The 13,093-nt window shown below is 51.8% G+C and overlaps 1 protein-coding gene across 1 annotated transcript in view; it reads right to left on the bottom strand.

Annotated features, from left to right (window-relative positions):
• SLC7A1 (solute carrier family 7 member 1) overlaps positions 1–13,093 on the bottom strand; it is a 66,549-nt gene that overhangs the window by 29,645 nt on the left and 23,811 nt on the right. The window contains exon 2 of the mRNA XM_057707349.1: positions 2,033–2,129. The gene's annotated coding sequence lies outside the window, so the exon portion shown is untranslated. The remainder of the gene's footprint in view (positions 1–2,032; positions 2,130–13,093) is intronic.

Below are 13,093 nucleotides of genomic sequence, written 5' to 3'. Positions count from 1 at the left end.
TGAGGACACCATGCAGGCGGGGAGGATCAATGCATCCTGTAGAGCTGTGACCCCTTAATACGTGTAAAGTCACGGGTCACTGTGGAAAAGAGAAAGGAGCAAAACAATTTTTCACAAAAATGAATATCAGACGGGAAGCACTTTCAGTGCCTCCTCTCGGGGACAAGGGAAGGTGATCCGCGGTGGACCGCGTCTAAGGTGGCCCGAGACCCACTCCTCCTGGCGTTTCCAGGCGTGGGGTGGGGGCTGGGGCTTGCTTCCATGAGCAAAGGGGAGGGATGTCACCCCATGATCACGTGACGCTACTTCAGGCTCTGTCTTGCCAGCTTGAGGAAGCACGTGGCCACACTGGGAAAACCCACGTGCCGTGAATGTGGCCTTCAGCTCACCCGGCAAGAGGCTGGGGCCCTAAGTCTACAGCCAGGAGGGCATGGATTTGGCCAACGACCCGAGGACGCTTGGACACAGATTCCATCCCAGCCGAGCCTCCAGATGAGAACCAAGTCCTGGAGCACAGCTTGACCGCAGCCTCGTGGGACTTCGCGCGCGCTGCCCAGCTAAGCCGCACTCTGACTCCTGACCAGAGAAACGGTGAGAAGACAGATGTGCGTTTTAGGCCCCTAAGTCTGCGGTGGTTTGTGTGCGGTGACGGCTGACTAAATTCAAGGTCCATGAGATAGTAAGTGATTTGCATTCACTCTCTCTTTAAACCATCAAGGACCCAAGAGCCCAACATTTCTTTAACGCTCTCTGCTTCAGCGATGGAGTTAACCTTTACTTCACCTGAAACTATTTTTTCTCAGTTAAGACAGGTGATTTGAAAGTAATTTCCTCTTTCTGGAAGAATGGTATACATTAAATAGCTATTATTTCACTTCTAAAAAATGGTGTGTCTGCCCAGCCCTCCTCTTGTAGGACTTACAGGAGCTGCAGAGACGAGCAAGAGATGTCCCTGCTCTCAGGGTGCTCACAGCCTGGAGAAAAAGACCAAACGAACCACCTATCCAACAAGTACTTACCTGACACCTACTACATGCCTCTCCCTCCTCTGAGCTGAGGAGACCACAGGGGAGGAACAGAGCTCCGTGCCCTCCTGGCAGGAGAAGACCATACGACAAACCAAGGACACGAACAGGTGGCAGAGGCCCGAGGCCTCCAGGGACGCTCCGTCTCCGCCGCCACCTGGCCCTGGTCTGCGTCTCTGCACCCAGGAGGGTGTCGTCACAGTGCGGCCGGTGGGCTGAGAAGTCCCTGATTTAGACACGGTGCAGGACCTGCCCGAGGACGAGGAAGCACCGAGGGCTCCCCCACACCTCTCACCACGGGCCGGAGCCAGGAGCCTGAGGCTCTTCACTCCGACGTGAACACTCCCCACAGCCCGGTATCAGGGAACAGAGGAAGAGGCTCTACAACAGCCTGAGGCTCCAAGGACCAGCCTGAAATACGCTGACCTGCGGCAGGTTGTTACAGCACCTAAACCTAAACAAGCTACGGGGGAAATGCTCCAGGGAAAGAGTGACAAGTAGAGGAGTGACAGGCACGGGAGCAAGATGAGACGTCTGGGAGCAGAACGGAAACAGAAACCGGCCCTTGACCCTGAGAAACCGCAAAGCCTCCAAGAGTCAAAGGCAGACACGGATCAGATCCATCACGGCCTCGGTGCTGTGGCCGCCCGCGGGCACAGTCCCTCCAAGGGCTGCAGACCACGCGGTGCCCGGAGGGGACATCCTCTCCCCACCAAGCCCTGCCGACCGGGGCCTGGACCGAAGGCCTTGCCTTCGCAGGACGTTCAGAGGTCAGTATGAAGTGGAAGCGCAGGAAAGAATTCAAGAACCCATAAGAGTGAAGACAGCCACTCCTGCTGCGTCGATGGGATGGAAGAGCTGGACGGGGCGCAGCAGTGCGACATTAAAAAGACAACTCGGGGCTTAGTCATCAGTTAACTTAAACGGCCAACAGCAGGCCTAAATGAATAACATTCCAGCACCAAGGAGCAGACCCTCCTGCCGGGGTGCTGACGGGCAGACCGTACCTGGACTACGACGTGAGGGCCGCCTCCTCGTCACACGAGGATCCCGGGGTCCTGGAGCGAAGACGGCTCAGGAGGGACGAGATGGGGCTGCGGGCTCCTGGAAGGCAATGAAGAAATGTTAGACTCCATCTGTTCTGGTCCCAGAAGCTCCAAGCCTATGGCCGTCTCAGGGAGGAAAGATTCTGATCAGCTCAGCATCAGGAAGGCAGACGAGGTCCCGCCACAGCATGGGGGGTGGAGCACCGCTGGGGAGGAGATGGGAAACCGGGCCAGGCGGCCTCCACACCAGAGGTTCCACACCGCCACCACTACAAACGTGGGGTCACGTCTCAAGTAAGGACGACAGCAAAGCATCACCCACACATCTAGGGCATAGAGGTGAACCCGCGCATGCACTCAGGCCCTGCCAGGGGCCGGCCAGGGGAGGGGGTGCTCTCCTGCCGCCGGCACTGAGAACCCAGGTCAGAGGAGCAGGAAGCCTCAGCTGCGGCCTCCAGGAAACACGGGACTGCAGCCTTCGTGACGGGCCACTCTCTGTCCTCGCGGGCACTAGCACACAGCGTCACAGCACCAGTGCAGGGTGCACGGCCTGAGTGCACGGTCCTCGCCGGCCCTGAGCACCCGCCTGCCCCAGAGACTTCAGGACGGGCCACAGATTGCTCTGATGTGGGGGTGGCTCTGTCCCCATATGCCTGGGGAGTGAAGGAACGGATACAGTGACATTCACTCCTCACAGGGGCGTCCGGGAAGAACCCCCTGGACGAGTGGCATGTAAAGCCCTCTGTTTCCCCCATCGCGGCATTTCTACCCTGCACAGACTCAGGCACCCGCTCGCCCAGGAGCTGGAGTGGCTCAGCTACACTTCCTGCATGTGCTTCGGCACCGACGGGGACCCAGCTGAGGGTTATCACTGAGCCAGAGCCGCACACAAGATGCTCCCCAACAGCTCGCGTCGTGTCACTTCAACGCAGCAAAGCAGGTTTCCAGCAGCTGGAATCAAACTGTTCATCCCAAGCAACACCTCCTGTATACTCCTTCGACACTAACACTCCATTCTTTGCCACTTTCTATTCTGAAAACGTCCAAACCTACAGAAGAGTGAACGTATTTACACACTGTTCACCTACATACGCCAATATTTAACACGGCGCCACATCTGCTCTATCGTTATGTAAATACACTTTTCTCAGGAACCAGCTGATCGTGAGCTGCACCAGCGATGACGACGCCTGACCTCTAAGTATTCTGCTAACACGAAGGATGACACGCGCCCACGTAACTGTAACGCCAGTAACACAGCAAAGAGACCAAACACTCGTTCAACAGCCTCTAAAACTCAGCCCACGATCAAAGGTCCAGAACTGACCACGTGTTGCCAGTCGCCTGTCGTGTGCCACATACCACAAGGGCAGTGAGAGAACCGCAGACAAGTGAGGCCTAGGCCCACAGCCCAGGGGAGCCGGATGCAAGGCAGGGTGACTCACACGTGAGTCTCTGTCCTGGCAGAAGGGAAGGTGGGGACTCCACCTGCGGACCTCAGGAAAGGCTTCTGCAATTTGGGACTGCTCAGAGGACGCGTTTACCCAACGCACACGCGGAGAGCGGAACGGTGCTTAAAGACGGAGAGGCTAGAATGTGACCGCCCGAACCGTGCCGTCCAACTCCAAAACGTCCGTCTCCTACTTGCGGGAACGGGTGACGACGTTAGGTTACATGACAGGGAGGCTGCAGAGGGAAGGTGCTCATGGGTGGGTCTGATGTAACCCCCAGGGCCCCTGAAGGATGGGGGAGAAGGCAGGAGAGTCAGTTACAGAGGGATGGGATGTGAGACGCTCCAGGGGCACTGCTGGCTCCGACCCGTCCAGGGCCCAAGGCAGGCAGGCAGCAGCCTCGGGAAGCCAACAAAGGCAAGGAGCCGGATTCTCTCAAGAGCCCTAAGAAAGGAACCCACCCTCCCAACACCTGGACTTCAGCCCAGTGAGACCTACTTCGGACTTCTGACCAGCAGAACTGTAAAATAATAAATCTATGTTGTTTTAAGCCATTTTTTTTTTTAATGTAGAGGCTTGAAACAAGGCTGGAAGCAAAAGTGCTGGGGACTGCGGCCAAGTCATCGAGTCTGGCCACCAAGAGCCACGATTGGATCTGTATTTTAGGAAGAAAACTCTGGAATGAGAGGAACAGAATCTAGAAGGAAAACAACGGATGCTGTTTGTTGCCAGGGATAAAATTTGAACTTTCAAGCAAAAAAACCTGGAATTGAGGAAAACTTGTATCTGTCACCAAGATCTCAGTTGACAGTTTCCCAAAACTTAGACTTTTCTGAGGACACTGGTGGTGATATTAACACGTGGTTTTAGGAAACATATATAATGAAATCTGTCAACACCTGGAGGATCTGGATATTCAGTAAGACAGCAATTCACGGAAACAGACTCACATATGGGTAAATGATTGATTCAAAGTACAAAACAGACCCAGGTCAGAGTACAAAAAGCTCGCGGATATGGTTTTAGATTTCACAGGGTACCAGCTACCACCTGTCGAGTTTTTGTGCAGTACCCAAATACATCCACAATCATCTGAAAAGGCCGCTGAAGTATTCCTCCTCTTCCAAGCACAGATCTGAGGCCACACTTTCTTTATGTCTTTCAACTAAAACTATACATGAGAACTGACTGATGTCTCATCAGATAGAAGAAGCAAGTGGCTTGGATTAAGCCAGACGTAAAGGGACTTGTAAACACGGAAAACATCACCACTCCTATGAAAATTTTCTGGTTTGCTTTGGAAAACATCGGTTTTCCATAAAGACGTTTTCCATAACAAATGTTATTTGTTAATGTAAAATGGTCTATTGTTATGGTAACTTTCCGCAGGACTAACAGGTAAGTATTTCAAGTGGCTCTGAACTGTGATTTGTAATATGATACATACCCCCCCATAAGCAAAAGCTTCGTGGAGTTCTCAGTAACCTTCAACAGCGTAAAGGGTCCTGAGGCCAAACAGCTGGAGAACCGCAGCTTTAGGGCTGCCCTAAGGCGTGGACACGGCCAGGCCTACACAGACCTGTCAGTGAAGCTGCCTTCCTGCTTCCTTAGGGAGGGCGGAGCAGCCTGACTGCAGCCGCACTGCTCCCATTTCCCTGTCGTGGTATCAGAGCAGTTAGTGCCAAACGTACGTGCTAAAGAAAGGCCTGCCATGCGTTAAACCAGGCTGAAGCCACCAGGGTTTGGGTTGGAATACACGGCAGGTAACCTCATGAGTACCGCTTTTCTTTAACCCAAGGATGTTCCAACCGATTTATCCTACTTTGGATTTGAAATTTCACTTGTTAAAAAAAGGGTAATGAGAATGCTACCTGCACCTCATACCTAAAGAATCTGACTTCACGTATTTCATAAATACAGCAAGCATCATTCCAGCACCACCCGTGCCGGCTTCCGAGGGCACGGACGCTGCACAGGTGTGACCATGACACCACATGTCTCTGTGTAACAGGGACCCCTGCACACGGATGGGAACGATGTGCATAAAATAACCTGAAAACATCAGCCAACATATTTCCACTGAATAATTTATAAATCAAAAGAATCAGGCCTTCTTCCCATTAGGTGCACTGATGCTACTACTAAACAGGTTTTTTTGCTTATTTTAATAAACATAATGCCCAACTCTGAGGCAACGTAAATAGCTGCTTTGCCCCTGAATGAGTCTGTATACTGGTCTTCAAGTCACACATGTCTTGAGTGCCAGATTACAGTTCTAAAAACCAGGGATGCAGCAGTGAACTGATTAGACCAAAATCCCACCTCTGCAGAATTTGCATCTGTGAGTAGGAGCACCTCTTTGAAAAGTAAGGATGGATGAGATATCAACAGGACACCTCTGAGCTCCTAAAGCAACTCCATGAAATTATTAGAAACAGGACGAGCCCCAGTAACACCAGCGAGCGCTGCGTCCCGTGAGAAGGCCACATTCGTACGAAGGGCACTGCAAGCACAGAAGCTACAGGAACACACGTCAAGGCCACCAGGGGGATTCTGCTGAGCCTTCTGACTCCAACCAAGCACTGCGGCAAGAACACAGCTCCCCGGGATGGCCACGGGCCCCCGGAACAGCCAAGGACCTGCCAAGGGCATGCGTGGGGGGTGGGGTTTCGGGGTCCTGGAATAAGCGGCATCTGTAGCTTGAAAGAGCAAATATTAATGAAATTTTTTCTTTGGCATGAATCGTTTGGAAATTTCAGCTTGCGATTTTTGTTTGTTAAAAGGCAGCATGTGTGGAGCGGCTGACGCGCGCTGAGAAGGAGTTAACATCCTTCCTGCGCAAGGAAAGAGGGGTCTGATGGACTCAAAACCCGAGTGGGGGTGAGAGGCCCCAAGGTCTCCAGAACCGGGCGGGGAGGCCCTCCAGGCGTCACCCAAGGATCCGAAGCTGAGACCCTCAAGCTTTGTTCCTCCTTCCATTATGGCCCCGCAGGACGGGCGCCATGGGGCTACCTCGAGAGCTGACATCACGGCCACTCCACCTGCCGCACGCCAAGAGCTGGCGACTCCGACGTGGCTTTCTGGACCACAGGGACCTGGGAGCAATCCCCTCTGTCCTGAGCCTGCCAGGCTTGAAGCTCTGCATTTGGGTTCACCCAGAAATGAGCAGACTGTTGTAACTGAAATAATATACGCACGAGGGGCAGACCTGGCCAGTACCAGAAACCAAGAACTTTTACACGTGGCGTCCCCTGCACCCCCCACTCCTAGCACACACCTCCTGCCGCCCAGGGCTCTACGACAGCAGGACACGCTCTCACCCACAGGTTCTCAGTGAGGAAGGACTGGCTTCCACCTGAGGACAGGGGGCTCCTGACAACAGGGGTCTTACAGCTGTTACTAACAGTTCCCCAGAGAAACTCACGGAACGGATTCCAGCGTCCACCGAGAATGGGACCATCTCATCTCTCTGCCCAATTTCCAATGTCCACCCTGATTCCACTTTTATTTGGGACCAACACCAGGTTCTGCCCATCCCCTAAGGCAGCAATAACATTTAAACATAAAAGCTGCTTGAAAGACCTCACAATATATATAGACACGTGTGGTTCTACAGTGCCTATGAGGGGAAAAAAATTACAAACTCCAAAGGAAATGTGGTCAAGGAAGTAACAGCGAGATGGTCATCCTACTCCCAACCCTTCAACAATTAACATTACTCCAGCCCATCCTGCCCCAAGGAAAAGACCACAATCTGATGACTCATCCTTCCTTCGAGATGCAAAATACCAAATCCTTCTCTGCTGTGCGCTGCAGCGCCAGGGAAGGCATAAAGCCCCTGGGGAGGCGCAAAAGGGGAGGGGGGCCGGGGGAGCAAGTCAGGGGCTACAGGGCAGCGGTTCTCAAATGGGGGGTGACTTTGCCCCCCAAGGACCATCTGACCATGTCCGGAGACACTTTCGTTGTTGCAGTTGAGGCAGGGTGGTGTTGGCGTGAGTGAACAGAGGCGGGGTGCCGCTGGACACCCTCCACTGCCAGGACAGCCCGCACAACAAAGAAGGATTCGCAGCACTGGGCGGGGGGGGGGGGGGGGGACCTGCCTCATGGGAGCAGCAAAGTGCTCTACAGATGCATTTTTTAAAGTGAACTGGTTTCTAAGATATTTTAAAGTCATGTTTTACTATTAAAAAACCTACAAATGTCTGCGAATAAACGTGTATTCACAAAGAAAGGAAAACCTTGTCACCACGTCGCTGGAGAACCCTCCAGTGTCCCCAAACCAGGACTGAGAATTACGAAGAGATCAGCAGACGAAGGAAAAAAGTAAAAGATGAAAAAGCGTACTGAGGACTAAGACAAGCTTCACTTGTTAGTCCAGGTTCTGAGAGTGAACCTGACCTTGGCATCTGTGCGAGCTCATTCGCTCTCTGCCCCATGGAGATGCTCAAAAGTGTGCGCAGATGGGGTTGCTGGGAGGGGCCCCGGGAGAGAAAGGAACCGGGCACCTGCCATGTGGCCCCATTACTGCCTCACAGGTAAGCACCTCGAGTTGCCATCAGGCTCCGCGGCTACTCTCATTACAAAAAGCACACTGCGTCGGCATCTGCGCAGGGAGGACACCCGACTCTGAGGTTCTGGAAGAGCACAAAGAGGAGGCGTGGTCCCCGTGCAAGGATGGCAGCTTCAGTCCCAGAAATGCTCCCCGCGCCGGTAAGCAGCCAACCTCTATTTTTAACACCTGAGAACCTGAGAGACGAAATCTTACGTTCTAAGAGTCGGACAGGACCACCTGGCCACCTAATGCATAAACTCTCGCAGATTGTAGTAGGAAAAAATGAGCAGGGCAGGAAACCGGTGGGGAGAGAGAGGAAGGGGAGGCATGGAGAACACCCCAGCTTTCCATTCAGTCACTTCCCTCCGACACTACAAATGCTCTCACCTACCAGCCTCCCCACTCCCCCTCTGGTCCAGCAATAACAGACACGGACACGCATCTGGGGTCAGGTGTCTCCCCAACAATGACAGCAGCGATCGTGACAGCTGACGTTTACATTAAGTGCCTACTCTGTCCCACCCAAACTGAGCTCTGCTGTTTACACAGCTATCACAACCCACTTCACTTACTGAAAAGCAGCTTCACAAAGTAGGTAAAAAGTGGAGCCTTGAGTCGCAGGAGGGAGAGGATATGGGGATATGTGTATAAATACAGCTGATTCACTTTGGTGTACCTCATAAGCTGGTACAAGAGTGTAAAGCAATTATATTCCAATAAAGAGCTTTAAAAAAAAAAAGTGGAGCCTCGGCTCAAACCTCAGCGGGTCTAACTAAATCCACTCCGATGCTCCTGGATTATTTTCATGCTACTAAAACTCTACATGAGACTTGTAATAGGTCCCCTAGGGCAACGGGCTATAATATAATTACAGTAAAACTTTAACAGACACGAGGATGCTCCTCCCACTTAGCAAACAGTAGGGGAAAATGGAATGAGGAGAAATGGTTTTTGAAGACAACCTGGGTTTCAGCCCCTGACTACCTGAATGAGCTTGGGCAAATTACTCTGAACCACAATTTCCCCACTTCTGCAATGAGAAAACCACTGCCACCCTCACAGAATTGCTTAAAAAATAACCAGAAATAAGTAAATAATATATTTATGCCTATAAATATATCAAGCACTTTTTTTATAATCTTTTTTTTAATGTATTTCTTCTTTATTTTTGGCTGTGTTGGGTCTTCGCTGCTGCACGGAAGCTTTCTCTAGTTGAGGTGAGCAGGGGCTACTCTGTGTTGCGGTGTGCAGGCTTCTCATTGAGGTGGCTTCTCTTGCCGAGCAGCATGGACTTTAGGCTCTCGGGCTTCAGTAGTTGCAGCATGCAGGCTCAGTAGTTGTAGCAAGTGGGCCCTAGAGCACACGGGCTTCAGTAGTTGCAGCACCTGGTGACATAACTTTAGAAATACTTTCTCTTCATTTCATACTGTTTTCCAACTGCACTGGCTCCTGGCTGGCATTTTGTTTGTTTTGTTTTGTTTTGGCCGCACGGTGTGGCATGTAGGATCTTAGTTCCCCGCGCACGCTCAAACCTGTGCCCCTTGCATTGGGAGTACGGAGCCTTAATCACTGGACGGCCAGGGAAGTCCCCTGGCTGGCATTTTGGAACTTCTCTGCCAAACAGCTAATGAGCGACACCAACAGATCAATGCAGCCAGGGGGAGCTGCTACTGACATAAATCCTCCCATTTACGTGAAGAATGGTTTGACATGTGAATATCAGCCATTAATTACAGGGTGTGTCAATATTTTTAAAGAATTATCTCATGAAGGAGCTGCTGGGGTCCACCGTGGCGCCTACTCTGAATCTGGAACATCTGAGGCTTCTCTCTGCCAGTGACTTAAGCCAAAGAATTTAATAAAGTCCAGTCTCTGCCAGTGAGGAAGTGATGTGTGGCTGCAGAGGTGAGAGAGCTACTCAGGAAATGCATGAATACAATACAAAAACTGCAGGGTTTTCTCCAAAACTAGCAGCGGAGAGGAAGCCTGGGGGAATTTCAGGATGGAGTCATGGGGATGGGGTGGAGGCAGTGGTCAAGGTGGAGGCGTGGCCGGCCAAGGCGGGGAGGCAGGAAGGCGGGGAGGCAGGCAGCCCTCAGGACCGGGCGTGGAGGAGCACAGGGGTCCCAGGAGAGCGGGGCGGGGGGCTGAGGTCGGGGCGCTGCTGCCCACGTTCCAGGCCAACCTTCTGCAAGTGCCCCTCCTCCGGCTCAACGATGGTTTCCCCTGTAAACACACATTTTGGCCCCACACTGCTACATTCCTCCTGAGACTCAGAAAATATAATCCACAGCCCCTTATGCTCAGGAGTCCCTCAGGCCACCTGCCAGGGCCCAGGCAGACCTGTCGATCACCAGGAAAACAGGCCTGTGCGTCGCGAGAGGGTGGTGTCCCTCCACCATGCCCAGTGGACGCCCCCCAGGAGGCAGACAGTGGCCCCCTCTATTTCCCTGCTCCTGCCTCCTGGGCAGCCTCGTCAAGTGACCGTCCTCCTGCCCCTCTTGACCAACATTTCCTATTTTTTAAAGCCATAGCATCGGTGCAGAGACAGACTCTACGGTCCGGGGCCAAGGACCCTTTATCTGTTCTCACTCTCAAAGGATAGTGAGTGGGCTTATTAAGAACCCACCGCTTTGCTAAGTCAAAGGCAAAGCCACTTCCCCTTTCTGGAGCCCGAGAGGTGGTGTCTACTGTGTCATCAAAGTCTACGAGGAGGAAGTGATGACAACTGCACAACAAGCAGAATGGATTTAATGCCACTGAAATGCATACTTCAAAATGTACAATTAAAAAAATATGTACAATTCAAAAACTAAAAAGACTCCTCAAATATCTGAAGTTCTTGCAATAGGACTCAACCACTCCTAGATATACAACCAAGGTACATGTAAAACACTTGTATACAGGTGCTCACTGCATCATCATTCAGCGTTAAACAACCCAAATGCCCAGCAACTGATGAACGGATAAACAGAATGTAGTTCATCCCTACAAGGAGACATGATTCACCCATAAAAAGGAATGAAGCACTCATTCATACTACAACGTGGATGAACCTTGAAAACATTATGCTAATGTCACAAAAAAGCCTACATATTGTGTTAGTTCATGTATATGCAATGTCCAGAATACAGACAGAAAGTAGATGAGCGGTTGCCTGGGTGGGTGGGTGGTGAAAATGTTCCAATTGTGGGAATGGCTGCCTAACTGTGGATACAGTAAAACCACCAAATTTATACTTCAAACGGATGAATCTTACAGTATCAAATTATACTCAGTAAAGCTATTTCTTAAAAAAAAAAAAAAGAAAAAAAAAAGCCAAGAGGCACCCAACCCACAAGGAACGGCCCAGCACCGCTTTTCTATTAGAGGTGCCCAGGCAGACCCTACAACTTCTACACGAGTTCAGTTGCGAAAGCAGCACTTTGTCCCCCATATTTTAATTCTGCTTCAAGTCAAAACTCTGCCATTTCTCCCCCAATCAATAATTATAGCTCTGGTTGCCGCTGATAAGGCGATCTCCACTCTATCTGCACAAGCCACTTACTACACATAACAGTCATTCTGCTTTGTGAGTTTCATGAATGTGAAATTAGCTTCTGTTTAATAAGCCCTACCTACACGCACTGCCTCATCGTCTGTTCTGTTACACTGAACGCACGCTCCTGTTTCAATACACAGCTTATATTTTCACAGTGACAGGGCACAGGATCATAAAACTGAGGAAGACTGCAGCATGTGTCGGTTTAAATGACACACTTGGTTTAAGCGTCTAGCTCACACAGGGCCCAGGGGAGAGGGTACCCCTCACTCTGCATGTGCCTACAGTCCAGGACCTCAGAGAAAAGCAACAGATTTAATAAGTGAATCTGAAGAATAGATCATCAGGCAGCAAAAAATTTAAGAAGTCTCTTAGCACCAGCCTGGTATTTTCTAAGACCATCATGGTGCACTGCCAGGGCGAATAAATCACCCGTGAGGGAGAGGAAAGACAGGCTCAGCTTGGGAAGCTGCGGGGAAAGATGCACAGGAGGCAAATTTGGGGAGACTTCCTGCACCCAGGGTTCAGAACGCTCCCGAGGCTTGGCTGCAGCTTTCTGTCGGCCAAGGCACACCTGTTCAGGCTACCCTCCCGGGCGCTCACAAGCGCTGGGTACATCTGCCTGCAGGCAGGTGTCTGTCTACCCTTCTCTTCCCACGACGTGGCCGTGACAGCGTGGCGGCTGCGGAGAAGCCTGAGAAAACAAACGATCCTGGGATGCGGCCAGGAGAGCAGCCCGGTTCCAAGAACGAGGAGCCTGCCTGTGCAGCCCTGCAATTACGGATGGCAATTAGGCAAGTGCTTGCACGCCTGGACCTCTGAATTTCTGTACTTTGATAGACTTAATTTGTTCTCCTGGAGCTAACTCGCTGGCTGTGTCGCTGTGATTCTACACACGATGGCAGTCGGGGAAACGTACCCGCAGGGAGTGGACGATGCCTGCCAAGGGCTCCCTGCTCCCCGGGCGGGGGCACCGCACACCTGCCATCCACCAGCCCGGACTCAAGACACAAACGCCTCTGGCCTCTTGTTTTCTCCACCAAACTTACACAAGGTTTCTTCTTGAGGACATTTTCATCTGCATGAAGCATTCCCAACAGGCTGCAGGTGAACTTGGAAACAGGAAGGCCAGTGCTGGGAAAGAATCACGAGATGATCTACGACATTCCGAAGGCTGCCGGCTCACCACCCCCAAGTCTCTGCTGCACCTGTGTGCCTCCCCGTGGTGTCATCCTGTACATTAAGGGAACCGCCTTCTCATAATGTAAAGTGTTTTTGGAAAATCCGTATTCCTGTCCTACGTGGAGCACCACCAAAGGATCTGAAATCAGATATTAAACTCTGCTCCATCCCCCGATGGGAGCGCTGCCTGCTTCCTGCGGGGACCTCGACGGGGACGGCCTGACAGGGGTGTCAGCATCTAACAGACGCGAGGGTTTAACACCCTGTGACGATAAAAATGGTCACGTTCTCCCTGA

This window comes from Hippopotamus amphibius, chromosome 14, assembly GCF_030028045.1.
Source record: "Hippopotamus amphibius kiboko isolate mHipAmp2 chromosome 14, mHipAmp2.hap2, whole genome shotgun sequence".
NCBI lineage: Eukaryota > Metazoa > Chordata > Mammalia > Artiodactyla > Hippopotamidae > Hippopotamus > Hippopotamus amphibius.
This window is presented reverse-complemented; position numbering and strand designations above follow the sequence as displayed.